This window comes from Sminthopsis crassicaudata, chromosome 6 (assembly GCF_048593235.1).
Source record: "Sminthopsis crassicaudata isolate SCR6 chromosome 6, ASM4859323v1, whole genome shotgun sequence".
In the NCBI taxonomy this organism is placed as follows: Eukaryota; Metazoa; Chordata; class Mammalia; order Dasyuromorphia; family Dasyuridae; genus Sminthopsis; species Sminthopsis crassicaudata.
This window is the reverse complement of record NC_133622.1, coordinates 48,653,107-48,680,419: the sequence shown is the minus strand read 5'-3', so window position 1 is coordinate 48,680,419 and position 27,313 is coordinate 48,653,107. Positions and strand designations below refer to the sequence as shown.

Sequence of the window (27,313 nt, the reverse complement as noted above, 5' to 3'; positions counted from 1 at the left end):
TCAATCTCATAAACAAGAAAAACTATACTTCAAGGCTCCTAGAATTCTGGAAATTTTCAATAGCTAGGAAATTTCTAAAATTATAGCATGTTTAGATAACTCTACATTCTTTTCATGATTTGTCCTTGAAAAAATTTTTGATTCTTTAATTTTATTCTACTACTAGAATTTGTAATTCTATAATTAATCATAAGATTGGGGGGCTTCATGGACATACTTAAAAGTTATTTTAAAGACCCTAGCAAATTTATTTTGGTCTCTAGTTGGTATAAGAAGAGAACTAAGAGCTATCCCTACAATTTATATCAGAAATCTTCATGAGGAAACTTATTTTATCAATGCAGGTTGATGCTTTCTCTGTTATTTAGTAGAGTTACCTATAACAAAAAAGTTAAGTGATTTTTCCTGGGTCATATAGGGAAATGTATCCCAAGACAGTTTCTGAACTCAAGTCATCAAGGATCTGATGCTTAGTCTTTAACCAAAACGACATTTTTCCCACATATATTTGAATTGTAGTTCTTTGGTACTTTTAGTCATATCTGATTTGGCATAACTCCCTTTAGGGATTTTTTGGCAAAAATAATTCAATGGTTTGTCATTTCCTTCTCTAGCTGATCTTTAAAGATAAAGAAACTGAGGCAAATATAATTAAATGATTTGCCCAAAGTTACACAGATCATAAATGTCTAAAATAAATTTGGAACACAGGAATAAAAGGTCTTCCTGATTTCAGTCTCAGTGCTCTATCCATTGGGCTATCTAGCTGCCTATTCTTTAATTATATACCTATTTATATGGGTTTATATACTCATTCTCATTCAAGTTGTTATATGAGTAACTAAGTCATATAACAAATATATAATCAGTGGGTTGTAAGATTTTGAATATTAAAAAAAAACTATTGTGGGTCAAAAGATGGAAATAATGAATACAGCTGAAAACATTTTCAAAATCAAAACTATCCTAGTATCTAAGGAAAGGCATCTCTCAGTTTTAGTGCAAAGCTTCCCCATCCCTATCTCATTGGCTAGTTTTGTTTTATCCTCCCAGACTGATGAATTGACAGAAAAGAAAGAGCATAGCACAGTAGTATAATGTCTCCAGTTTTTAAAGGGCTATTAACAAAGCCTGATTCGCTGAGGAGAGAATTTAATTTATTCAAATAGGCTGTGCCTGAGCCTGCAGCTTTTAGGTTCCACACAAGATGCTGATAATTACTTTCACTATGCCTGACAATGTAAACAGAAAACGAAGTTGAGCAGTGGCTTTTTAAATGAGGGTTAATGCACCCTTCAATATATGGGACTGGGAGGCTTTAAACCGAGGTTAAGCTTGAGAGGCAGAAGATATTAAATATCCCCTCAGACAGGATGGCCCAACAGCAGGAGAAAAAAAGCTTTGCCTATCAGACACTTAATTATCTGCAATGTATATGCAAATATCCAGAATTTGATGAGGTCTTTACATTTCACCTCTAAGCACTGCATTAGTAATTCATGAAGCTACTACTAATGTTTCTGGGGAGCCCAGACAGCAATGAAAAATTAAGCAATAACGACTTCAAAGGTGGAAGAGCCACAAAATAACTTTGCACCTTTGAGGTCATTTTTACCATTTGAGTACAAATTATATGAGTGCACTTCATGGACCCTTGCATTTGCTAAGCATTGCTAATGAATAGGGAGGTGATTTGGGAAATAGGAGTGCAGGAGGTAGCTATCACCAGCACATTGAAGCTTAACAGTATTGATTCCAAATATAAAGAAACGTTTATTGCCTATAAATGATACCTACTCAAAGGCTACTGTTGCAAAGGACTTTGAGGGGGAAAAATAGGGATGCTCTAATGGTGTCTTATTTCTGCTAAAGATTCCTCATGAATTTTGATTGGACAGGAGCAGGGATCCCATGCAAGTGATGGATATGGCCAAACAGTATCCATATAGGGGCTCTGAGGAATAATAAAATGACATAGACTTCAGAAATGCCTAAAAAGTGACTTTCCTCCAGATGGTGAAAAAAGCAAATTGATTCTTGGTGTCAGAAACATTTAAAGAAAACAACAATGGGTTTATGGAAAATAAGGCTTGGCGAACAAACCTATCTCTTCCAGGATTCATGTCATCATTCCAGTTTTGTACAACTGATGAGAAAAGTGGTAACTTGCAAGTCAGCCAAGATTTTAAGAATTTGAAATCATTATGCAAGAATTTTTTAAATGCTAGAATCAAACAGGATCTTATTTTAAAAGTATGAAATATTATTTAATTCCTTTCACCATTAATGACACAATGTTAATTAAGCCTCCTAATGAGATGTATTATGACAACTTGCTTCATTTGCCACATTGTGCTGTCTCATATAGCACCATTCTACATTAGGAAATTGTAACGGAAAAAAACCATGCTAACTGAAAGTGGGAAAATGAGCTTCATGCATATCTTACTTCCAATCTGTTTATCACCCTGAGCTTGTGCCATTTGTCGTACTTATGTCTTTTTCTTTTAACGATTTCTTGGTATCTGTTGTTCATGCTTCATTCTCAAAAAGGATCATGTTATCAGGGAAGGAATATGCAATAACCCTTGGAAGTAAACTGGATCAGTAGATTTAGGTGAGGGAGAGCTATGCAAGTTAACGAGTCTCACTTTATAATCCAAAATCAGCTAGGTCCAGTTGCAAGGTATAGATCAGGATGACTAAATATGACCCTGGATCCATTGGGAGACCTTCCCTCTTAGTATTTACCACTACCATTTGGGAGTCTATTCAAATACATAGTCACCCCCCCCCACACACACACACCAAATTTTGAGTACTTTTGTAATTTAATTGATTTATAATTTCCCTCAAGAACAAATTATTCTTCAATATGTTTAACATAGATTACTTGCCATTTAAGGGGGGGAAGAAAGGAGGAAGAAAAAAATTTGGAACACAGGGTTTTGCATGAGTAAATACTGAAAATTATCTATTCATATATTTTGAAAATAAAAAGCTTTAACAGTAAAAAAAAAATAGTATTCTGTTCACTGATAGTGGTTGGAGTTCGCTAATAAAGACCTTTTACATATGTTTATATTGGTTCTAATAAGAAAAATATATGAGTAATTGACACACTATGCTTACATAAAAAAAAAATTATCAGTAACAGAGACATGTTAAAGGTAGACTTTGTACCCTTATATATGCTTCACTTAATATTCAAATGGACCTGCCATCTCACTTAGCACTCATTTAAAGTATTTCAATCTGTTGTTTTTTAACTCATGTAATCTCAAAAATTTGCCAAAGGTGGTCTACTTATTATGTTTCCCTTAATAAATCAAAACAAATATTAATCTGACTGAGTTTTGGTCTTTAGGTAAAATACAGGATTTTTGAAACTGGAAAAAAATAATCTGACAGTTACAACCTTTTTCATTAATCAATGAACATTTAAGAAAGCAAATTATTTTATACTGAAATGTAATCATTGAAAAGAGTTTAAAATAAATAAGCTGTATTTTATTGGCTCTTCCCTGACATACATATCATGATTATTAATAATGATAATGATGATAATATGTTCAACCCCTTTTACTGTGGCCCTTCTCCAACCCATAATCTAAAGAAGCATAAAATTCTTATCCCAGGTATGATTATGTTATTTCCCCTTCTCAAAATTCTTCAATATTTCTGGATTGTATATAAAATAATATATTAAAACCTCAGCCTGGCATCTAAAACTCTTTCTATTTTGACTCTTTTCTAATCTCCCTGCCTTATGTCCTATTACATGTCATTTTAGTTTACAACTTCCCTAAATACCAATCCATGCTTTCATGTGATTATACAAGTGGTCTACCATGTCTGCAATCAGATGCCAAGTTTCCTTATTCCCTGGATATTAGCATGCTCTCCTTATTGAATTTACTTTTGGTAACTTTGTGTATGCTTTGATTTTGTTTGCTTATGTACTCTGCATTTTCTTCAATAGACTATAAGCTTTCTGAGGTCAACTGACTTTTTTTGAGGTGCAGGGATCTTTGTACAGCTAAACTTTAGTATAGTGTTTTAAACATTAAGTTTAAAACTTAATCAACCACATAGATGTTCTAGCATATTTTTCTCTGAGAACAAATGTATTTTACCTTGGTTTATGATTTCATGATTGGTGGGGAATACCTATTATGGATAATTCCTTTATTAAACAATGAATTAATCACCTATTACTTGTATTATTATTAATAATAAAAATAACACATTAAAATATCTTTTAAACTAATACTAGGTAGTAGTTATAAAATAAATTTATAATTAACATACAACTAATACATAATATAACAAATAATATATAACATAATACATATAGCTAATAATATAACATATACATATTAATAAATAACTAATATATATATATATAACAAATAATAAATTTATAATTAATATATAACTAATACATAATTAATATATAACATAATACAACATACTTTATCCATATTATCATATCCTCCCAACAACATGAGAGTTAGATACAAATATTATCCCTATTTTCTATATGAGGAAACATAGGTAAATAAAGATTAAATGACTTCCTTGAGATTACCCAGCTAGTAAATGTTTGAGGTCACAGTTGAATTTAGACTCCATGTCTAGCATTCTGTGCTCTCTAATACCATGTAGTTAGCCAATTGATTTGGAAAAAAAAAATGATCAGGTATTATAAGATGCAAGCGATGTAATAGGGAAATAACTATCTTCTAGTGACTTAAATTTATTGTGTTCTCTGTCTTTGTCTTTCTCTATGTCTGTCTGTCTCCATTTCTCTGTTTCTTTCTATGTATTGTTCATAAATAGGAGATATCTGTGGCCTGTTTTGAACTAAAACATGTTGTGTTTTTTTCTTCCTGACTTCATATACAGTGCTCTAATTGTTCTATGTCTGGTATCTTTCTGGCCTTTAACAGTAACCAGAGGTATTGAGAATTTAAGTGGTTTGCCTAAGGATGTGGAATGAATAGAAGTCAGAATTTTTATTATAGGCTTTCCAAATTAAAAGCTTATTTCCCTATCTACAATTCCATATCACCTTTTATATGACCAAACACATTCTTCTGATAACTTCTATACATGTCATCATATATAAATATGTATATTTATGTATTGATATGTATAATATTATATTATAACATAACATAATAAAGATATATTGACAAATTTATAAATAGCATGGGAATTGATGAATTGTTCTGGGACCTGGAACCTTTCCTGATGAAGCCATTGGATTGTCCTTGTGGAAAAAAATATAGTATGAGAAAGTTCACATAGGTACTCTCTTGTCAAAGAGAGATGAGGATTACAAAGCTAATTATGACTATTGTTTGTTTTTCTGTGTGGCAGGAAATGTTGAAATAGAAAACAAAATATAGTAATTAGGTATAGTTTTCATTGATCTAACATAAGGGATTCTTCTGTAGGAAGATTCCCTCTGCTACTCTTTCTTTGAGAAGAAGAAAGGAAAGTTTCATTTAGGAGATTCACTGGGATGAGAATTTTCATGATTCAGTTTTCCTGACTTTTCAGATTTCCATGACTTACTGACCTCCACCTCCCTTGTAGCCGAATTAGCCCTACCTTCTCTGATGCTGCTTCCTGGCCTGGAGGCATAAAAAGCATGACACACTTGCATATAGTCCCAGCCTCTATCATTTAATATAAACTGACATTAAAAGAATTAGCATATCCTAATGATGTACTGACTAAACATGTTTCCACAAGAAGATTAAAAAAAGATTTCATCCAGGAATGCTAAGTGCCACTGTATCTTTGCTGTATGTACTTATATTTCAGGAACATATGCCTCCTTTCTTCAATGTTTAGTGAATGCTCTATTTCATTACTACATTAAACCTGAACTAAAAGAGAGCTGGGGCTAGAGCTGTATACTACAGTAGATGTGTCTATCATTGATGTTTTAGTCTTGCCTTCTAGCCCTGGAAGCATTCCTTGTATCTATTGTCTTTTTCTGTTCTTTAGCTGCCCTAAAGGCAAAAAGCTTTCTTGTAATTCAAGACTTCACACATACTTGACTCACAAGTAACTCACAGTTACTTGAGTTGTATTCCCTCATCCTCAAGTGGCAAGTCAATCTTGAGACAGTCCTATTATTAGCAGAAAACCATTTTTTCATTGAAGAACCTTGAATTATGGTTGTAATGATAGTGTGGAGAGGAAATATAATCTCCACTGAAACAGTGAGAAAATAACTGGGTATCAATTTTAAGTATGATGGTCCCTAGTATGATGAAGGATTCTTATATCCCTAGAATGTCTAAGATGATCTCACCCATTTGGAAGATGTGTAGAAATAAACTCCTAAAAGCTTGCCCTTGATGTGTTCAGGAGCAAATGCTCTATTGCCTGCACAGACAGAACTGTATGTTTCTTTAAACTTTTCTAGCCTTTAATAGCATTCCCATCAAAGAATAAAGCACTTTTTTTTTATTATTATTATTACATACATAGTAAGAGGAGAGGGCCTGAGATCTACTTAATTCTCACTTACTCCAGACCATATGGCCTTTGACTTTTTCATATCCTCTTTTTTTTTTTTCTTTTTTTCTTTTGTTGTCATTGCATTTGCCAGTAGTAGAATACAAGCCATAGGGATTCAGACGTTTCAATGTTAAATCTGAGCAGAGACATAAGCATGAGATACATATTTTACACTGTTTGAAATTTGCTATCCTAGGAAATAGGCTAGAGTGCATTGACTAACACTATATCTTTCTCAAATTTAGAATAATTTGGTATGGTCTCTGAGGAGACATAAATATTCACTTACTTTCCCAGTGTCATATAGTAATTCCAATAAAAGTCAATGTTATATGATCATGTGAAATCACATATCTATGGAGCATGATTTCAATTATCCTCTAAAAGAAAAACATGAGCAAAATAATAACTTATATTTGTAAGAGCAATGTATCTATAATATCAGGGGAAACTGAGATAAGGTAAATATATAGGGAAATAGCCCTTTTAGATTTCAGACAATACAATGAAACAATAATCATCAAAATCTTTGGTATTGCTTACTTATTTTTTTTTTCCATTTGAGCAAATAGAACCTTGATTACCATCCACTAATCTGTAATAACTAGTTTAAAAACTCTGGCACAGACAAAAAATTAAAACAGAGTATAACTCTCCATAAAGACAGTAACTAGAATTACCAAAGAGTTAATACCCTTTGATCTGAAAAAGAATATATCACATTAAAAACAGCCCTTCATGAATATAGATAACCTTGAATACCTTATAAATAAGGTTTCTTTGATTTATAAAGGAATTTAAATCAGTAGTAGAATACTACTTTCCATGAAGAGAGAGTGGTTAGTCCAATTACACTGTCAGTACTGTAAGAAGTAGACACTTTTATTAGACATGTTATAGCATGTGGTTAGATGAATAAATTGGTGTATTAGGGTCCATTGTAGGGACTAAAAATTTTCCCAGAAAAAATATGACTGTCAATAAGTGATAAAAGAAATAGGCTTCCCCCCAAAATTATTTGGTAATGAAGTTAACCCAGAAGAAGATGAAAGAGATAGATTCAAATATGTAAAAACAAATATACTAGGAAATCAGAAAATAGCTGAATAATTGAGTCATCAAAGACTGTAGTAGTAGCTGGTTACTGACCAAAATTTGTGAAGATAAAAATGAAATATTTTTTAAATTGCTTCTTATCAGTAATGAATATATTCATGGTAGTTATGAAGATTAGTTAAAAAGTATATACAAATCACCAAATTGTATAATCTCAGATTATGTTCCCTTGTTTCCAGGATTCTGTAGTAGCATAGAATCCCATAGTCCCCTAATATCTACCTTCAAAGCATTATTTTGGCATAACTTTTCTGAGACTATATCAACTATATCAGTGAATTGCAAGCAATGGAGATTCATTCTGTCTCTATCTCTCTTTCTCTCTTCTTTATCTTTTTTTTCCCCTTTTCACATTGCTTGGGTATGAATTTCAAGGCAAAACAAATTCAAATATGATAAAGAGATCAATTATTTAGTTTGTTTTTTTTAAGTGAATACAATAAATAATCTAAACAAAGCATCTTAGATGACTAGGAATGATTGAAGGTTATAATAATAATAACTACATCATTTTAATATGCTTACCAAGAATAATGAAGTATCAAGCAGAAGTATTTCCATTATGCAATTATTGAGAAAATAAACTTATAAAGATTTTGAAAAGCATAATTTCTTAGATACTAGTGTTTTCTAGAAATTCGAACATATATAAACTATAGAAATCATTTAATGTAAGAATAATTACATTGTCCTCAGATCTTAATGAACAAGAAATGCTCTTCCTATATGATTTTCTTTTTCTATGACAATCAGTACTCTCACACTAAGGCCTGGTATAAAGACAATCAGTGTTCTAAAATGAAGAGACTATAAATTTTGGGGTCAGAAGACTTGAATTTAAATTCTACCTCTGAAGTAGCCTTCCTGTAACTTAATTTCCCCATCTATAAAGTGGAAGCATTAAACTATTTGGATTCTGAGTTACCTTTCATTTTTTAGATCTGAACAATCTAACTAATTTTTAAAAAATACCTAAAGTAGCCCATTTCTTTCTAGGTATGAGATTTACCTGAAATTTTACATATTTTGTTTTCCTAAAATATTTTATGAAGTAATAAATTAAAATGTCAAAACTGGAACTTCAAAAATGTAAATATGAACTTTACAAATTGTTAAATATTTAGTTTGATGATATGTACCATATATAATGAGGATAGCATTCTGTAATGGCAAAATTTAAAATACAGGCTTAATATTTCAGTTATCTTAGAGACTGAATTTTGCTTGTTATTTTCTTCTGTCTCTGAAAAAATATTTTAAAAATATGAAATAAAGTATTTACATTTCTGTCACTTATTACCTTCTAGCACCTTAGAAAATTATTCCAATTTTAATGATACTTCATTGTCTCTTCTATGAAATAGTGTTTTGGGGAACCCTTAAGTTCCCTTTCAGTTCTCTCTCTCTCTCTCTCTCTCTCTCTCTCTCTCTCTCTCTCTCTCTCTCTCTCTCTCTCTCTCTCTCTCTCTCTCTCTCTCTCTCTGTATAGATAGATAGATAGATAGATAGATAGATAGATAGATAGATAGATATGACCCTGTTAGTTTGTGACTGAACCTAGATTATTATGTAGCAAGTGTCAAGTGTCTGAAGTTGGATTTGAATGCAGTCCTCCTGACCCCTGAACAAATTAGCAAAATTTTGAGCATAGACCCAGTGATAGATAGATGTCTGTTGAATAAGGACCAATATAATTTCTAAGTACACAGTAAAATAATGACCATAATTAGATACAGTGGTTTTAGTAGATAGTAGTAAATACTCTACTAAAATATAGAGAGTGTGATTAACTTTAGTAGAAAGAATGGCCCTCTTTTACAAATTCCTAAACTACTGAAATAATGAACCCCTTGAAGGGAGGGAAATATGATGCACAGATAAACCAGCCTTTTTAATTAACATGATACAAATAGTTTGTTCTAAACATCTGTGATAACTTTTACTTTTACAACATAAACACATTCCTGTATACTTTTCTTTTGTGTGTACCATAATTTCTTAATAGAAATCACATATTTAAGTAATATACATAGTGAGTTAGTATTTAGAAGTATTTATAGCATTTATCTGGACGATGAACTCAACAATAATAGAGAAATTGGGAGAATTTCTTTTCTTGGCCAGGAAGATTTGAGTTTCTTCACATAACCGATTGAAAAGTATTTTTCCAATACAACTAATGCAAGATAAAGTTATTCACTCTTAATCTTAGCCTTCAATATAAAACAATACATTGTTATATTCTGGGAAGAAACAAAGTCCATTTAAAAAACTTTAATAAAGGCAAAAAATTGCTGAATTCCATGAAAGATATGAAAGAACACAATGCATCTAGGGGCTACGCAATGTCATATATATTAATGGTATATATGTGTGTGTGTGTATATATACACATATATATATATATATATATGTGTGTGTATATATACACACCTATATATGTATATATACATATATATACAATTAGTACACACACATATATATATGTATATATACACATATATACACATTTATACATATATATCTATATACACATATACATATATATTATATATGGTATATAATAACAGTTTGCAACTTCAAATAGAGTTCACTAAACAGCTCTCAAATTTTGAAGTATACATTTTAATAAAATCTTTCATTTAAATTTATTTTCCAGACAATAAAACTTTTAGCAATGGGATATAAACCTTTTGTATCCTAGGAATATGTCTGTCATACAGTGAAAAAGAGGTTATGCAAAGTGTTCTTTCAATGTAAATAATCCTTTTTGTTAAGGGAGAGATTCTCTTCATAACTATGACTCTATTCATAATGTGTGTCTTAAAAACACAAACGCATGCATTCATACATGCATGCATGCATACATGCACACACATATGTACACACAAATACACCTGTGTATTTATATTTCTATAAATATATGTTCTATGCACACATACACAGGCATATATGCATGTGTGTATGTTAATATGTTTATATATCTTTGTGTGCATATGTATTGTGCATATATGTATGCAATTATATGCATATATATATATTGGGGGTTTTATATGTATATCCATATACATATGTACATATATATTTGAGTGCACATATATATGTATGTATACAAATACATATATACATTTTACATTACAAGATAAGCTGTAACTGTATTAAACATTTAATCCATGTAGCAGAGACTTAAGCAGTATAGAAAGCCCTCATCTAAGGAGGGAGAATAGATCTTCAAGTTCCACATTTAATTGTCTGATGCTAACACAAATCAAAACAGACAGAGGGAGCTGTTGGTATTTGGACTGGAAAAAATAAATGCAATTGAATCGAAGATTAAGTCTCTCATATTCAAACACTTTTAAAATATCTTAATGTAACTGGCACTGAGGAATACAGTATCTAATTTATTGAGGTCAGTGAGAAAAAGTATACTTTTCCCCTCATTTTCTAATAGACCTTTATGTAGTTTTAATAAAGAAATTTTCCCTAACTATTATTTTAAGATATATAAAGAAATATAAAATAAAGAAAAAAAAACTATTTCTAGATTCTCATATAATTAATTTTCATGCCAAGTAGGAAACTTTTCTATAAAGACTGACTTTGTGAAAAGTTAGAAAAGCCTTAGCTCTGTCAGTAAGATCTTATACATACTTGTTTATCCTTCTCTGAAGGGATTTTGTTTTGGATCAGGAATGGCTTGAGGAATATGTCAGGAGACACATGAAGTTAAAATATGTAGAAGTGAGTAAAAACTTTAATCACATAGCACATATATACAACAACTTTGTTAATATAGAAAATGAAGCCAGACTATATTCTGTACATAATGGTAACACATTATAGAAATTGTCGTAGCTCATATATAATTAGCTTGATAGTTTGCCAAGTGATTTCCCTGCAGCAAATCTTCTGGGCAAACCATGTAAATATTATTCCCTTCCTTTAAGATAAAAAGAAATAAGACTCAGAAAAGTTAAGTTCCTTGCCCAAGAGTAATCTACTAGCCAGTATTAAAAGCAGAATTCATATTCAGATATTTTTGCTTTCTGTGGCAATTCTGTGAAGCTGAGGGATTTCAGTTTCTTTTATCAATACACATAATGCTGAACCCATACATTTTATCACATACTATTTTTTTGAATTATTAACAAAAAGAAAAACTTTTTTTTTGAAAATCAATTTTGAAACATTGATAGGATATTTTGTTTGACAAAAGTTACGTTGCATAAAGTTCACATTCTGATATATCCATTCTGAATAGGTAGCATTCTCAAAAATAAATCCTGTTGATCCTTAGAATCAGAAAGTAATATCAGGACCTGGTAAATTGGTATTTCCTGGATTTCTGTATAAAAAATTAGTCTTGTTAAGGTCTCCTTTCCCAATTAAAAAATGTTTCATTAATATTAGTGATAACATATATTTTTGATGCAGGTAAAACTTCTTTCCCCTCCCTACCACCCCACCTTAGGATACAGGTGCCTAGAAAGGTGGCATGAATAAATGTGCTACATTGTTATTCTGGAAGATCAGGTTACTATTTAAACATATCAGTTTAAATAAAAATGTTCTTTAGATGTGATTCCTAATTAGCATTCAACTTGATTTTAAGAAGGAAATTCACTTCAGAATCTTATCTAAGACCATTCTTTTACTTAGCTTTAATACTTTGATTTATAGTCTCATTAGCAAGGGAAAATAGCACCTATTAAAACTATTAGAGATAATTTTCACAGTAATATCAAATGATATGAGTAGGAGTAATGATAATAGTAGTGATAAAAATTAATAACTATTCATTATTTTGATCATATGTAAAATAGAAAGGAAAAATTGAAAATAAACAGTTCTTTAAAAATGAATTCCATAGTAGCAAACAAGTGGAAGCTATTTAAATTGTAGTTGACCATTCGTGGCTATACTGGAATAGTTTTAATATTCTTATTAAATATTGAACCTGTCTCACCATTTCAAAACCAGAAAAGTTTCCCAGAAATTGCAGACTTACTACTAGATGGAAAGCCAATGTCTCTGTTGGGGCCCATGAAGTCCTTTTTTTTTTTTTAAGTCCATTCATAATCTGCTTGAATGTTTCCAGTTATTACAGGGATCAGCAACTGATCCTGAACTATGAGCAACTCAAACTCTGCTATCTAGGGCACACTGATCTTCCTATCTCAAGTGTTTGCTTTTGCATTGGTTAATGAAGACTGACATTGGGTTAAGGAATGTGGTTTCTCTGTAGTTTAATAGAGACCAAGACATTTTGGTTTAGAGATCCGGGCTATCTCGATCAAGCTCTAAGAGGAAGTATTTGGTCAGGATGGTGGTCGTGGTGATATTACCTGCTTGGCATATACTGCCTCCTATCTCTCTCTCAGGGTGCTTTGCTGTTTCAACTAGGTGGTTTAGTCTACTTTGTTACACAGAATATATTATAGAGAATATAGTTATAGAGAAAATATTATCTAGATTTTAGAAAATATAATATCAATTTGAAGGTTAAATTAAATGTTACATTTAATGTTATATGTAGGAAGATATCCTTCGAATAAGAAAATCAATTTTTAAATTCTTCACTTTTGTAAATAAATAACAAATGGAAATAAGATTAACATGGGAATGGGGAGATTAGCATTAGAATGTACGTTCTGGCTGTTCCATGGGTAGAGATTTCTAGATACATTGGCTCATGTATATTATTACGTGGCATATTAGATTGGTTATTAGTCATGCTATCTTACCAAAAACAGAATATTGCAAATAAGAGGCTTATGTTAAAAAATGTTCAAAATACATTATAATTTCATATTGTATTTTTTTATTGTGTTTTTAGTTTTACTAGAAATTCATGAAAAAAGGAATAATTGGGGTGGAGCTAAGATGGCAGAGTAAAGCCAAGAAGCTACTGAAGCTCTCCCAGTTTCCCTTTAAAACCATATGAAGCCAAGCCTCTAAACAGTCTCATGAAATGAAAGCACTCTCCAGTCAAGATAGATTAGAAAGATTTCAAGAAAGGTCAGTCTCATTGGGATGAAAGGGGTGATCAGCTTATAGAGAGAGTGTCTGGGAAAACCAGTGAGAAGATGTTAATCACAGCAGATCAATAACTGAAATTCTTAGTCCTGGATAGGTAGTAGAGCAGACCAGTAGGGCAGTCCCCAGGACCAGATCAGAAAGCTAACTACCACTTTTGGAAACCAGAGCATGTAAGGCTACCCACTGTGGTGAGCAAGATAGCAAACACAAGAGGCACCTGTGCTGAAAGCCGAGGATCAGAACTACACAGGATGCTTGGGACAGCATCTCCTTTACCCCAGAAGCAGAGCTCAACCATAAAAGTAAAATGTAATGTTCTGTTGTCTCCAGAAGCTGCCAATCGCTCTCTGGGAGGAGATCTGCTGTCTCAACTCAATCTCTCGGCCAGATTCTTCTTCCTGTAGAGCAGCCAACTCTGACCTAGAGTAGACTCCTCTTTCCCTTAGTCAATGTCTCTTCTTTTATCCTCCCAGAGAATGGGCATAAAATAACTCAGGAGCTTCTGGGAAAAAATACTTCAACCAATGAACTTGCTCCTCTTAAACATGCAAGCTCCTCCCCAGAAGTTCAAAGGGGTAAAACTTCCCTGAAAGGCCGGAACTAGAGAATTGTTAAGTACTGACTTAGCACTTAGTAAGAACCTAACAGTAAAGAAAAAAAAAAAGATTACATATAAAAAAGGAAGGAAAATAAACAAGAAACAGAAAAGAACTTTAACCATAGAAAGCTTCTTTGGGGACAAAAAAGACCGACACACCAATTCAGACAAAATGCCCACATGGGCAATCTCAATCTCAAAGAGTGATATAAATTATTCTTAATACTAAAGAAACTTCTTGGAAGTGCTCATAATTTTTTTTTTAAAAAACAAATAAAAGATAAAAGTAAAAAAAAAATGAGGATAGAGACATATGTAAGAGAGTGCCAAAATCCACTAAAGAAAGCATCACCTTGAGAAGTAGAATTAATCAAATCAAAAAAAGAGATATAAAAGCTAAATTAAGAATATCCTACAATAAAATTAGAATGGGGCAAATGGAAGCTAATGACTCTGAGACATTAAGAATCAGTTGAACAAATGAAAAAAAAATTGAAAAGAAAATATAAAATATTTCATTGGAAAAAGCAGCCAACCTGGGGAATAGATTCAAGACAATTTAAAAATTATTGGTCTCCCTAAAGGACACAACCAAAAAGAGAGCCTGGATAACATAATTCAAGAGATCACCAAGGAAAATTACTCTTATACACTAAAACCAGAGGGGGAAATACTCATAGAAAGAATCCATTGCTCACCTCCAAAAAGAGATAACTCAAAGAAAACCCCAAGCAATACTGTTGCAAAAATCCAGAACTATAATCTCAGGAGAAAATATGCTTCAAGCTGCTAAAAACCAAACAAAAACAAAAACTCAAGCAGCCACAGTCAAGATCATCCAGTATCTGGAAGTTTCTATAATAAAGATCATAGTGTCTAGAAAACCATACTCCAGATGACAAAGGACCTGGGATTACAACCAAGAATTAACTATCAAGCAATACTGAGCATCATCTTTCAGGAGAGGAGATAGGTCTTCAATGAAATAAATGACTTTCAATTATTTCTAGTAAAAAGATTAAAATTAAAGAGAACATTTGTTCTTTAAACGAAAGACTTAAGAGAATCACAGAAAGGAAAACAGAAAAAGAAAAAACATTATTTAAAGGTTAATTATTTTAGATGCATAGATAGAAAAATGATACTTGTGACTCTTAATAATTATATCTGTTATTGCTTCAGTTAGAGAGGGTTTACATAGACAGAGGATGTGTATATGAATGGACATTGATGTGATGATAGCAAAGAAAAAGGCATTGGGGTGGAAAAAATTGTACTGGGAGAAAAGGGAAGGAAGTGATAATGGGACAAATTAGATTACATGAAGAGGCACAAAAGACATATTACAATATAGAGGGAAAAGAGAGGGAGATGAGCATTGTTTGAAGCTTAATCTCATTAATTTGGGCTTAAAGAGGGAATAACATAATCACTCAGTTGGGTATAGAGATTTGTCTTACCCTATAAGCAAGTGAAAAGAGGAAAAGAAAGGGGAGGAGCTGGATAGAAAGGAGGGGAGATATGCTAGGAGAAAGAGGTAAGAGAAGAGAAGAGGAGAGATGGAAAAGAGGGCAGGTTGAGGGTCAGGTGGGTCAGAAACAAAATACTACCAAGGAGAGACAGGGTAGAAAGAGAGAACAAAAGGATACACAGAAGAGAAAATAGAATGAAAGTAAACAGAGCTGGTAATCATAATTGTGATTGAAAATGGAATGAGCTTTCCCCTAAAATGGAAGTGCATAGCTGAATGGATTAAAAACAGAATCCTACAATATTATTGGGATAATTAACTTTATCAATAACAAAACTAACAGAAATCATATGATAATCTCAATAGATGGAGGGAAATCTTTTGACAAAATACAATGCTCACTCCTATTGAAAACTCAAGTGAGCGTAGGAATAAATGGAGTTTTCATTAAAATGTAAGCAGCATTTATCTACCATCAGTAGCAAAAATGATTTGTAATGGGGAGAAGCTAGCTGCATTCCCAGTAAGATCAGGAGTGAAACAAAGATTTCTGTTATCATTAGTATTATTCAGTGTTGTAGTAGAAATATTGGCTTTAGCAAGAAGAAAATAAAAAGCAATTTGTAATCTACCTGTGAGAGTGTTGAATGTATGAAAGCTAGAAAAAAGATAGATTCAGTTACTTTTAGCTTCTAGCTTTGAAGAATATATATACTTTTATTCAATTTCCCAGTTTTCACAGAAAACATGCTGCATGCTACTCTCTCTTCAATTCTTTCAAGGGAAAAGAAGACTCTAGGAAGAATTCAACATTTAAAGGAGCTACCAATTTATTTTATGCCCCACTTTCCAGTTTGTTACACTAGAGACTTCATGAAATTCAACTTTTGGGTTCTCTTTGGTAGTTCTATCTCAAGATTGAATTGAGTTATCTCACTTCCAATTAGAGATTCATTCAGTCTATATTGTCTGCTATACAATCTCATAGGCATACTTCTCTTGTGTATGCTTTCTATCTGAGTCTATAAATGGTTTTATTTGGCATTTGTAATGCAACTTCAGTGTGAAAATGGCATCTGGTGAGAAGAGGATCTAGTATGAGACATGTAGCTTGGGACCAATATTCCCTATTAAGTGATAGTCATCAGAAATACAGGTTGAACCTAAAAATACTTCCTGTAGTTGGAGAATAACTAATTCAAGAGAAAATATAATTCTTAATTTGTACATCCTTTCTTTCTCTGAGACAAGCTGAATGGCCAGCTTCTGGACCTGAGTCCCTGCTTTCCATCTTGGGGAAGAGGACTCTTTTGGAAGGGAAATGGAAATCTAAAGATTTCTATTCTTGTATGCATGTGAACCAGATCTAGAAAGATACATGTGGTCTATCTATATAGGCAAAAACAATCACCCAGGGATAGCCTATATACATACATATACACACATACTTATCTATGCATATATTATAAACATTCAGAGAGACAAATGGGTGAGCATGAACACTTCTATATCTACTCAAAAAATTCATGAATTTGAGTATTTCTAGAAGATGCATCAGAACATATAATTACACATAAATATGAAGTTTATTGACACAAATTAGGAAACTATTAAAAAATATACATTATCATTTGAACTTACAGATCTTTTTAGAGGATTCAAAAGAAAGCAGTTTATTTTCCTAGCTAGAATACTGTTCTATTGTTTTCAAATCAATTTTCTCTTTTGTTTGCTAAAAGAAAAATCAGAGATTTTGTATTTTGATTGGGAACTCAAAGTCAGTTAGAAAGCTTGTAGAATCTTCAGATTTAAAAAAAAAATTACCTTGATTTAGGAAATTCAAAGGTTAATCCTTCCTAATGAAAACTGAATACTTGAACTTTCTCTCTCTCTCTCTCTCTCTCTCTCTCTCTCTCTCTCTCTCTCTCTCTCTCTCTCTCTCTCTCTCTCTTTCTGCCTCTCTTTTCAGTGTGAAAATGGCACCTGGTGAGAAGAGGATCTAGTCTGAGACATGTAACTTGCAGCTAGCATGTAGCTAATCTTGCATCTCTCTATATCTCTCTTTGCCTCTCTCTCTCTCTCTCTCTCTCTCTCTCTCTCTCTCTCTCTTTCTCTCTCTCTCTCTCTCTCTCTCTCTCTCTCTCTCTCTCTCTCTCTCTCTCCTTCTCTCTCTTTTCCTCTCTCTCTCTTCCTCTCTCTTCCTCTCTCTCTCTCTCTCCCTCTCTTTCTCTCTCTCTCTCTGTTTTTCTCTGTCTGCCTGTATCTGTCTCTCTGTCTGCTCGCTTCTATTTCTCTATTTCTTTCTGTCTATCTGTCTCTGAATTTTTGTCTTTCTCCTTCTTCCCCTCATTACACAAGGTCTAACAAAACCTCTTGGAGATGGGGACAAATAAAATAAAAGAAGAATGAGAAAAAAAATGACAATAGATTGTAGCTTTGATTATTAAGAGAGACAACAGGGTCAGAAAAACTGATAGCTCATAATCTTTTCATACTGAAAATTACTATAAAGTTAAATGAAGGAAATAACTCACACATATATTCTAAATAAAAGATGGACTGATATAGTCAAATACAATCTGGAATATATAATTATTTATATAGTCAAAAATATAATAAAGTAAAAAAAAATTAGAAAACTAAAATTTATATTAGTAAAATAAATAATCAAATAGCGACTCATACTTCAGAGGTTTTCTTCAATCTTTCTTTAACCTTTTCCCCAAACTTGTTTAATGGAAACAGCCGGTTTTGTGTATTTTGCATAAATACAAAACATTTCATAAAACAGATCTATAAATAAAGAGTGGGATATTTTTGCCCTTCTGAATTTTTTAAAACTGAAATAAACTTCACCATTGTAGGTGAGTTTCTGTAAACAAGCATTTATTCAATCAAGAACTACCCAAGGTTTACTTATTCATTCCATCTTAAGTTTTAACTCAAAAGTTTTTTTCCCCTTAAATTTCCAAATATTGGAGCTATTTGGGTTTTGTTCATAATTCCAAATGTTCTATGTTTTTTCTTCACAAATCTTTGTTAATCCATATAGTCTTCAGAACCAAAAGCTTCATAAAACAATGGGGAAGGGATTCAGTTACAAATAGCCCCACTTATTAGAAAGTTCATACTCTCTTCTTTACACAAAATGAATAATCATTGTATTTATTTTACCTTTATACCTTTTGCAGAGGCAGATTACTGTCTCTAAACAATATTCATCAAGGTTTCCATTTGAAAAAATCCTAACAAAGAAGCAACATTAATTTTTAATCTTGCATCATAATTAGGTAGGAGACTAAAAACATCTCATAAGACTAGAGGCAAGGCAATAGATAAAAACAAATATACATATGCCTAATCCATCAGGTGTTCAAACAAATAGTTACTGTTGTTTTTCCCATATGGAAAGCCAATTCAAATAGCAGACAGACCCAAGTGAGCCAAGAGGATGTTCTCTATTTTACTATATATATATTAACAATATATTTCAAAACAACATAAAAAATCTTTAATTTTAAATTCAAATTAGGATAAAAATATTGTTTCATCTCCATTGTATTCACCAATGATGGAAAGCATAACTATAACAATCTACTCAGTCACCAAAAGCCTGGGAAATTTTTTACTGCCACTTTTCAGTTGAGTGTAAGGAAATGTGATAACAGAAAAGAAAAATAGTTTTTCTGCTGATTTCTTCTCTCTAGGGTTCAGTGTCATGTTGAATGATTTTAATGTAGTCTTCCTCCCTAGACTGGCCACAGTGAACATAAATATCCACATCTTTTGGATATACAGAAGTGAAACTTAGAATAAGAATCAGAATTATTAATAATTTTGTCTATCCACTTCACCCAAATGTATGGAAATTCAAATTTATTTATCATATTCAATAAATTGAAAGCATTCTGAGTCAAGCATTTAATTAAAAAAATAACCTTATATGAACTTAGTCTACTTTGAGAAAGTAATGACTCAATTCTAACCTTTATCCATGAATATAAGCCCTCAGTGACAGCCAGAACAGAAGAACAAGACCAAAAAGGAACCAGTAATTTAGTTACTCAACTTGCAGAACCTCAGGATAGGCTAATTGTGAATAAGTCCAACAAAAGTGTAGTTAAATTCATCTGCAAATACTCCATCAGACCTAAATCTGGGTAAAAAAAAATTAGAGTTCACACCAAGAAGGAAGAGAATAGTCTTCTACAATATCATACTACTTTAGAATCAATGAAAAATTGTAATGAATTGTGAATGGAGGAGGAACTCAGACCAAACACCCCAGAGCAAGCAGAATTAAACAGAATTCAATATTAAAATAAAGTCTAAAGGTATAAAAGTAAACTGAAAAAATGAGCAAACCCAAAAGAACATGACCATTAAGAGCTACTATGATAATAACCTCCCTGGAAAATGCAAATTAGATGCTGTCACTGAAATCATTTTTAGAAGAGTTAAAGCAAGATCTAAAAGGGGGAGAGCCAGAGAGAGAGAGAGAGTGAGAGAGAGAGAGAGAGAGAGAGAGAGAGAGAGAGAGAGAGAGAGAGAAACCAAATAAAAGCAACAGAGGAAAAACTGGGGGAAATATGAAAAGAAATGAGACTATCCATAAAAGTTATGAAAGAAAATTAACATTTTAATAAACCAGGAATAGAATCTTAATGAAGAAAATACCACCTTAGAAAGTAGAACTGGTTATATGGAAGCAAACAACTGAAGAAAGCATCAAGAAATCATAACATCAATACAAATTATTAGGGGGGGAATATGAAATATGTGACAGTAAAAACAAATGACTGGGAAAATATCTCAAAGAAAGATAATATGAGAATAATTGTTTTATTTTTTTAAATAAAAGTTTGAATGAACAATCAAAAGGATCCAGTACAGTATATTTCAAGAAATTATAAAGGAAAATTGACCACATATCCTAGAAACAGAAGGTAAAGTGGGAAATTTGTTTATTTCCTGTAATGTCTGGCTAGTTTCTGGAGGTCCTCTGGAAGGTCCTTGGTCTCAGAAGGGTAGTTAGCATGAGGATAGACAAGTATAGTGTCCAAAGTCTTTATTGTCTCCTTCACAGTCTGTGTCTGTCATAGTCTCTTCTAGCAGTCTGCCAGTCTGCCAGTCTCAACCAGTCTCAGTCTGAGTCTTTGTCCCCAGTTCTCTCAGCCCTTAAATACCCTATTACAATTACATCATTACAGTATACTGAGTATAAGCCAGTCTAGAATGATTATATCATTATATCATACTAGATATATGTGAACTATAGAACCATTATCTCATCAATTCCACTGAGTTAACACCTTCTTTCAAATATACTTCTCCAGAGTTCCATTCCTCTACAACTTACTAAAGGAAATTTCAAAATGCAAACTCCCAGACATATTGTAGATGTCACTTTTCCTCTCTACCTTATTAAAGTGTGAACTTGTTTCTGTTCATTATGATGGTGCTGAAATTTGAAAGTTCCTTCATAAGACAATTAGAATTTCCTTTGACCTATTTAAGGCAAGGCTACGTGACAACTGGAGACAATCATAGAGTGGGAGGTGAAGACAATATAAGAAGGTGACTTGGATAGTTTCCTGAACACACACACACACACACACACACACACACACACACACACACACACTCAGTAAAGACAGTGTCTCCCCATAGAAAAATATTCACAATTAAGAGCATCTTAAAGCCAAGAATATTTTTAACTCTACTCCCCAAATTTCTATCACTATACTAAACACTTGCCACTCTACTTTGTAATTATGTCAAATACAGCAGTTAGGGAATGTTGAAGAAGGCAGATGTCATAGAAGGAGAAGTGATGTTCACTCAGGTCTTTCTGTGTTCTTCTAGATCTCCACTTTTCATCTGCTACCATCTCTGTTTTCATGATGCTAACAACACCTTCCTATTCCTAATGTCATCTACAAATATTAAACTATGTCTCCTGAGCTTTATTCAGGTCAATAATAAATAGACAGCAAAAGATCAATTACATATTATTGGGTTATTCTACTGGACCAGCATTGGAAGAAAGGAAGCCTAGTATACTTGTGAATAAAGATTAAACACAATTATAATTTTTCAAAGTTGTGAAAGGCTACAAGCCAAAGTTGTAAAAAGAGAATTCTGGGAAATTGACAGTAGGTTAGAACATTCTTAAGCTCTATAGATGTTTCCCACAAATAAGATTAAACTGCACCTCAGAATGAACATAGAGTGAATAAAAACAAGTAGAAGTTGGAGCAGAATAGTGGTCCTACAGGGAAAATGAAAGAAATCTGAAAAAAGGACAGAATCTTAGCCTTCGTGAAGTATAAACACTTTCAGAATTGTTCCACTGAAACAAAAAGTGGTAGAGTTTTGAGGTTAGCTGGGTTGAGAGTTACTCTATGCCAAATACAAAAAAATTCAGTTCCCTGACATTTTAGGAATTTGGGTGAAAAGAGGGAGTTGGGGAAGGAGTAAGAAAAATATGGAACACAAGATTTTGCAAAAGTGAATGTTGAGGGTGATTTCAGAAAGGCCTGGAGAGACTTACATGAACTGATGCTGAGTGAAATGAGCAGGAGATTGTTGTATACTTCAATAAAAATACTATATGATGATCAATTCTGATGGATGTGTTCATTTTCAACAATGAGATGAACTAAATAAGTTCCAATAGAGCAGTAAGGAACTGAACCAACTACACCCAGCAAAAGAACTCTAGAAGATGATTATGAAGCACTACATAGAATTCCCAATCCCTCTAATTTTATCCACCTGCATTTTGGATTTCCTTCACAGACTAATTGTACGTTATTTTAAAGTCCGATTCTTTTTGTAGAGCAAAACAACTGTTTGGACATGTGTGTATATATATTGTATTTAATTTATACTCTAACATATATAACATGTATTGGTCAACCTGCCATCTGGGGGGGGGGGGAAGAAGGGGAAAAATTAGAACAAAAGGTTTGACAATTGTCAGTGTTGTAAAATTACCCATGTATATATCTGGTAAATAAAAACTATTAAAAAATTAAAATTAAAATAAAAAAGTGAATGTTGAAAACTATCTTTATATGTGTTTTGAAAAATAAAAAGCTATCAACATATAATAAATAAAAATTAAATAAAATAATGAGCAGGAAAAGAAAAAAGAATGTAAGCATAGATAATTACTATAGGAATAGGGAAGACCAAAAATCTTCATAGGAAGTAAATGAGGATTATAAAATATCTCTCCTAGCCAAAAGAGTAATATCAAGTGGCCATGTGCCCAAAAATAACTCAAAGAAGAACTCAAAAATATTTTTAAAAGAACATGTGAAAGACTGAAGAAAAACTGAGGAAGAAGAAGGACAAGAAGAATCATCCAAAAAAAATAAGATAATGAAAGGAAAGTCAATGAATTAGTAAAGGAGATTCAGAATTTTAAGGAAAAAAAATGCCTGAAAATTATAATTGAGAAATGGAAGCCAGTGAAGTTAAAAATAAATAAATAAATAAATAAAATAAAACATAGCAAAGAAAAAAATAGTAGTGAATATGGCATATGTCATAAGAAAAACAACAAATCTGTAGAACACATCGAGGAGAAAAAATAACAAATAAATGGCTACCTGAAAGCTATGGCCAAAACAACAGTAACAACAATAAAAGAATTTTGGTACAGTAATATAAGAAATAATTTTTAAAAATTGTCCTGAAGTATTAAAACAAGAGGGGCAAGTAAATACACACACACATACACACACACACACACACACACACACACACACACACAAATCCACTGATCACTACATGAAAGAATTCTTACAAGAAAAACATACAGGGACAACATGACTAATTAAAAAAAAAAAAACATCAAAAAGAAACATTTACTAGAATCAATAGCACATAATAACTACAATTAAAAACATACAAGACCTATAAGTGGCTATAATAAAATATCACAGGTCTTGGAATATTCTATATCTACCATCAAAATAATTAGGTTGCAACCAAAAGTATCATATCCAGCCAAATTAAATATAATCCTGAATGGAAAAAGGTCATTCATCAAATTGCTGGATTTTCAGGATTTTGTTGCAAAAAAAGCAGACCTTAATGAAGAATCAATGAGAAATATAAGATAAACAGGAAAACTAATTTCAAGGGACTCAATAAAAAAAAGTGTTTATATTTTATACAATGAAATGTAAACTATATATCTGAGATTGTCATTAGTAATTAGGTAGTTCAAAATAAAGTTTGGGGCACAGCTGAGTATGATGTGATTCTAAAATACAAAACTATATAAGAAAAAGTAAATCAGTAATTATGTTATATGTATGAGGTGCAAGAACAAGAACTAAAACAGAAGAATATGGAGCAGGAGCACTGTTAGTCCTGAGAGAGAGAGAGAGAGAGAGAGAGAGAGAGAGAGAGAGAGAGAGAGAGAGAAAGAGAGATGGAGAGACAGAGAGACAGAGAGAGAGAAGAGAGAGAGAGAGAGAGAGAGAGAGAGAGAGAGAGAGAGAGAGAGAGAGAGAGAGAAAGAGAGAGAGGATATGAAGATCTTCAAAATTTACAAATTTTTACAAAATTTTGCAAAAATTTACAAAGACATAAAAGGAAAAGGGAATAGGATAAATAGGGTATAAAAAGGTATGTAGATTAATGAGAATGGCATAGAGTTAGAGAAAGTGTGGTGGGGAAAGGATAAGGGAAGAATCCTTAGTGCAGTGGGGAGAGGGATATTAAGTAATCACTAGGTAAGGCGGTGGGTAAAAGTAAAGTAGATGAGTGAGCAGGGATAGGAAATAAGAGATACACACAAAAACAATAATAATGGTCTGGAATTGAATTTATTATGAAAAAAAAAAAACAAAGGGAATAATTGTAAAAGGCTGAAACTCTTGAGTTGATGAACTGGAGTCAGACAACCTAGCACTTAAGGCTAATTACCAATTGTAAAATACTCTATTAGCATATACTTGGAAAATGGCCCTTCCCACTATTCTGTGCTGGCTCTATCTGTTGGTGTATACAGAGAATTGTAGGAGGGATTAGAGGGTGGAGTAAGACAAGCCAGAGTTACTTTTGGCAGTAGAGGAAAAAAAAAAAAAAAAAAGAAGGTCCTGGAGATTTTTGTGTCCATTCCCTTCACTTCTACCCCTAAAGACCAAGAAGAAAGATGAAGACTTTTGCTTATACTGACTCTGGCTGATTTTAAGGTATCCAGGGTCTAACTCGGTCACACAAATAATCATCAATCTCAGACAAAGTTAAAAGTTAGAAAAGATTTAATCAAAATAAAAAAATAGGAAAACTACACTATAAGTCAGCCAAATTAATATTGTTTTGGACTATTCAAAACAACTTGATAATTTAAGTTTGGAATATTTCTGAAACATAAGAGATAATATGAGTTGGTGGTTTTAGGAAAAAAAATAAGAAAAGATTGGACCTAAGAAGAATGAAGTTACACCTTCAGAGAAACAGCACAAACAAGCATAGTCCAAATATATAGATAGATATGAATGTATATATGCATATGTGCTTTTATGCAATGTATATATGTGCATGTGCATGTGTGTGTGTGTGTGTGTGTGTGTGTGCGCCTGTGTGTAGATATACATTCTGCATGCTTAACCATAGGCTATTAGAGAAAAAGGTAAGGGAGGAAAGAAGAAAAAATTATAAAGTAAAAAGAGAACAACAACAACAAACAAGGAAGCCAAGAAAATATGGAGAGTTCTGAATACCATATATACTATTGTTATATATGCTTGCTTGAAATGGAACTTTATTGTTACACTTTTTAAATCCTCTCATATTCTCTTTTGCCTGACAATGTTTATTTTTCCTATTTTGTATTTGTTTTAAACAAATAAACACATTAAAAAATAAAGTTGTACCTGAGTTCTAAAATCCTAAAAGCCTAGAGTAATTGCATTATACAAAAGAAAAACCTTTCAGAATTCTATTGGTAACTAAACCAGCTGCCTTTTTAAATAAACTTTTTAGCTGTATTAAGGTAACAAAAGCAAAAGAAATTAACAATAACAATAATAACAACAAATTACTTTGAGCCATTACAGAAACACTTATCTGCAAAATAATTCATATATTTTGATAGAAACTTTGGTAAGCTCCTCAAAATTTAAAAGGGTTTTGAAAACAGATCACATAAATGCACTGAAGTATTTTGATTATAACAGCTTAGCTGAGACTAATACACATACCAGTCTTTTTTATAACTATTTTGGTAGATCTCGTATTCTCAAAACATAAATTGTAACTTCTTAGTTTATATCTAATTTCGGCACTGCAAGCAAGAGACATTTTGACAATTACAGTTAACTAAAGCTTTCAAAATTTTTCAGTCCAAGCTTGGAGCATTCAAAGCAGAATAATTTTGATCCTTACCTTTTAACTTAAATTTATTTCAGACACCTCAAAATAATGAAAAGGGAAAAGAAACTTGGATTCAGTTAATTTTGAAATGAAATGATTTATGAATATTAGTCGAAATAGGAACACAATCTCATTGTTTTCTCTGATATTCTTACAAGTGCTACTTCTTTAGAAATAACTGTTGTAAAAGTACCAATTATTTGTGTTACAAAGGACATTATCTATTTTCTAATATAACAATAATAACCCTATAATACATTGCACAAATCTAACATTTCTTCTTTTAAAAAATCAAGAGTACTATGTAATTAATTAAAATTAAAATATTCCTATTAGAAACAGGCACATAAATCAGTGTTACAAAGAATACCTATTAAAATGGAGATTCAACTATTTTTTCAGTCATCAAGTTCAAAATTAGGAATGTTTTATTGTAACATACAGATGGATAAGCTGAATTTTGCCATTTCATAGGAATGAAATTAAAAGTAAATCTTTTTATTTAAGTAGAATGTCCTTTTATTTATTTATTTATTTATTTATTTATTTTTCTCTAGGACCTATAAGTTCACAAATAGAGAAGTACATGTAATTTTCTTTCTTTGGTTCTAATACCAAGAGTCTTGTGTCACTTCCTTTTTCCTTACCGGATGAATAACTCACATAGGAAGCAACACATTCTACACAATCCAGATGTGTAAAATCTATCTAGTAACAACTCCTCTTCCCCATCCTTCTTCATTTTTCACTTATAGCCCATTTTTACTGTCTGAATGGAAGTAATGAAAAATATAGGTAAGGATAAAAATGAATTAAACAATCATTTAAGTCAAACTGGAGGGAAAATAAGCCTCCTAAGATATTGCAATAGCTGAGCCACTCCAAAAGCAAGGTGGTTAATAGATAGGTGTTTCCTTTCTCCTATCTTCAAAATTTTCAAGTCCTTTCCTTAAGTAAGAAGAATTATCAGATTTAATGTTGCATATGAAAAGGACAAACAAGTGGCTCTTTGGATAGATTGTCTGGTCAAAAGTAAGGAAAACATCTTTGTGAGCCAAAATCTGGCCTTTTACAATTACTAGTTGTGTGATACTAGTTGAGTCATTTAACCCTGTTTGCTACAATTTATTCATCTATAAAATGAGTTA

At 32.1% G+C, this 27,313-nt stretch overlaps 1 long non-coding RNA gene across 1 annotated transcript in view; it reads right to left on the bottom strand.

The window, feature by feature from the left end:
• Positions 1-6,547: 6,547 nt before the first annotated feature.
• The window catches only part of LOC141546148 (uncharacterized), a 147,059-nt gene continuing 126,293 nt past the window's right edge, over positions 6,548-27,313 (bottom strand). Inside the window, exon 3 of the long non-coding RNA XR_012483251.1 lies at positions 6,548-6,676. This is a non-coding gene — a long non-coding RNA (uncharacterized LOC141546148). The remainder of the gene's footprint in view (positions 6,677-27,313) is intronic.